The following is a 3,269-nucleotide window of genomic DNA, read 5'->3' as shown; positions in this document are numbered from 1 at the left end:
CTTTTGATAAGTGTCTGTTCATGTCCTTTGCCCACTTTTAAATGGGGTTGCTTTTGCTTGTTGATTTGTTTAAGTTCCTTACAGATTCCAAATTTTAGACCTTTATTGGATGCACAGTTAGCAAATATATTCTCCCATCACTTGGTTGTTTACTCTGTTTATTATAGTTTCTTTCACTGCATGGAAGCTCTTTAGTTTAATTAGATACCGGTTGCCAATTTTTGTTTTTGTTGCAATTTGCTTTTGAGCATTTAACCATAAATTCTTTGCCAAGGCTTGTGTCGAGAAGGGTATTTCCTAGGTTTTCCTCTAGAATGTTTATAGTTTTATGTCTTACATTAAAATGTTTAACCCACCTTAAGTTAATTTTTGTATATGAATAATGATAGGGGTCCAGTTTCATTCTTTTGCATATGGCTCACCAGTTATCCCAGCACCAGTTATTGAATAGACAGTCTTTTCCTCATTGCTTATTTTTGTCAGCTTTATTGAAGATCAGATGGTTGTAGGTGTGTGGCTTTCTGTTCTGTTCTGTTCCATTGGTCTCTACGTCTGTATTTGTACCAGTACTATGCCATTTGGGTTACTGTAGTGTTATAGCAGAGTCTGAAGTTGGGTAGTGTGATGCATTCAGCTTTGTTCTTTTTGATTAGGATTCCACTGGCTATTCCGGTTGTTTTTTGGTTCCCTGTGAATTTTAGAATACATATTTTTTCTAATTCTGTAAAAAATAATCTTGGTAGTTTGTTAGGAATAGTGTTGAATCTATAGATTGCTTTGGGTAGTATGGCCATTTCAATGATATTGATTCTTCCAATCCTTGAGCATAGAACGTTTTTTCATTTGTTGTGTTTTTTCATTTGTTGTGTTATCTATGATTTCTTGCAGCAGTGTTTTGCAGTTCTCCTTGTAGAGATCTTTCATTTCCTTGGTTAGATGTAGCCCTAGGTATTTTATATTTTTTGTGGTTATTGTAAATGGGATTGCATTATTGATTTGTCTCTCAGCTTGAATGCTATTGGTGTATAGAAATGTTACTGATTTTTGCACATTGATTTTGTATCCTGAAATTTCACTGAAGTCATTTATCTGTTCTAAAATCTTTTGGTGGGGTCTCTAGGGTTTTCTAGGTATAGAATTATATCATCAGCACAGAGATAATTTGACTTCTCTTCCTGTTTGGGTGCCTTTTTTTCTTTCTTTTGCTTGATTGCTCTGGCAATCTTTCAGTACTATGTTGAATAGGAGTGGTAAGAGTGGTCATTCTTGCCTTGTTCCTGTTCATAAGGGGAATGCTTCCAGTTTTTGCCCATTCAGTATGATATTAGCTGTGGGTTTGTCATAGATAGCTCTCATTTTGAGGTATGTTCCTTTAATGACTAGTTTGTTGAGAGTTTATATCATTAAGGGATGTTGGATTTTATCAAAAGACTTTTCTGTGTCTATTGGATGATCACATGTTTTTAAATTTTGTTTATATGGTGGATCACATTTATTGATTTGTGTATGTTGAACCAACCTTGCATTCCAGGAATGAAGTCTACTTGATCATAGTGAATTAACTTTCTGATGTGCTTCTGGACTGTTTGCTAGCATTTTTTGAAGATTTTTTTCATCTATGTTCATCACAGATATTAGCCTGTTGTTTGTTTGTTTCTCATATGTCTTTGACAGGTTTTGGTATCAGGGTGATGCTGCCTTCATAGAATGAGTTAAGGAGGAATCCCTCTTCCTTAATTTTTTTGTAATAGTTTTAGTAGAATTGGTACTAGCTCTTCTTTGCATATCTGGTAGAATTCAGCTGCGAATTCATCTCATATGGGGCTTTTCTGAATGGTATGTTTTTTATTACGGATTCAATTTTGTAACTCAATAGTGGTCTGTTCAGAGATTCAATTTCTTCCTGATCACATCTTGGGAGGTTGTTTCCACAAATGTATCCATTTCCTCTACATTTTCTAGTTTATGCACATAAAGATGTTTATAATAGTGTCTGAGAATATTTTGTATTTATGTAGGATTGGTTGTAACGTCACCTTTGTCATTTCTGAATATCATTATTTGATCTTCTCTCTTCTTTGTTAATCTAGCTAGTGGTCTATCAATCTTATTTATCCTTTTAGAGAACCACCTTTTGGTTTCATTGATCCTTTGTGTTAATTTTTCGTTCTCAATTTCATTCAGTTCTACTCTGATTTTAGTTATTTCTTTTCTTCTACTAGCCTTGGGGTTAGTTTGTTCTTGCTTTTCTAGTTACTCTAGTTGTGATGTTAGATTATTAATTTGAAAACTTTCATGCTCCAAGCATTCAAAGAAATTTCTCTAAAAACAAACTACAAAAATGATACCTGAAGGTACAGTCTTAGTTTTTTAAAAAATTACAAATTCAGTCTTTTTATTTGTATGTGTCTACTCAAATTGTCTATTTCATCTTAAGTCAGTTTCAATAGTTTGTGTCTTCCCAGCAATTTATCCATTTCATCTAAGTTATCTAATTTAGTGGCATACAACTGGTTTTAGTATCCTTTATGAACCTTTTATTTGTATAATATTGATTGTAATCTCCCCTTTTCCATTTCTGATTCTAGTCATTTAATTATCCTCTCTTTGTTTTCTTGGTTAATGAAGCTTAAGTTTTGTCAATTTTTTAAATCTTTTCAAGGAACTATCCTTTGGTTTCATTGACTTTCTCTATTATTTTTGTATTCAATATTTCACTAGTTTCTTCTTTAATCTTTATTATTTCCTTCCTTCTTCTTGCTTTGCTTTTTAGGTTTAGTTTGCTGTACTTTTTTCAATGTCTTAAGATGGAAGTTTAGAATATTGATTTAGGTCTATGGCCATACCATCCTGAACACACCCTATCTCGTTTGATCTCAGAAGCTAAGCAGGGTCAAGCCTGGTTAGGACTTGGATGGGAGAGCACCTGGGAATACCAGGTGCTGTAGGCTTTTGGCTCTTCCACTCCCTGCCTTCTAAAAAAATTATATATATATATATATAAAGAGAATGTTGATTTAGGATCTTTCTTTCACTCTAAACTGCATATCTCTTCATCTTTGTTTTATATTTTTCATTTGCTTTTATTTTGTGTCGTTATGCACAATATCTTCAGATCAATCTACCACTTCACCAAATTGTCTTTTCAACTATCACTTACCTTTTTTTTTTTTTTTAAATATAGCTATTCAGTTTCTTCTTTCAACCACCACCATCTTTTTACCTATAATTTCTATTAGGTTCTTTTTCAAATTTGCCTAGGCATATTT

At 33.0% G+C, this 3,269-nt stretch overlaps 1 pseudogene; it reads left to right on the top strand.

The window, feature by feature from the left end:
• Nucleotides 1–2,832: 2,832 nt before the first annotated feature.
• LOC120361172 (5S ribosomal RNA) lies at nt 2,833–2,951 on the top strand (annotated as a pseudogene).
• The last annotated feature ends 318 nt before the right edge of the window (nt 2,952–3,269 follow it).

Source organism: Saimiri boliviensis, chromosome 4 (genome assembly GCF_048565385.1).
Source record: "Saimiri boliviensis isolate mSaiBol1 chromosome 4, mSaiBol1.pri, whole genome shotgun sequence".
Taxonomy (NCBI): Eukaryota; Metazoa; Chordata; class Mammalia; order Primates; family Cebidae; genus Saimiri; species Saimiri boliviensis.
Note: the sequence above shows the minus strand (reverse complement) of the source record. Positions and strands in the feature narration are given on the sequence as shown.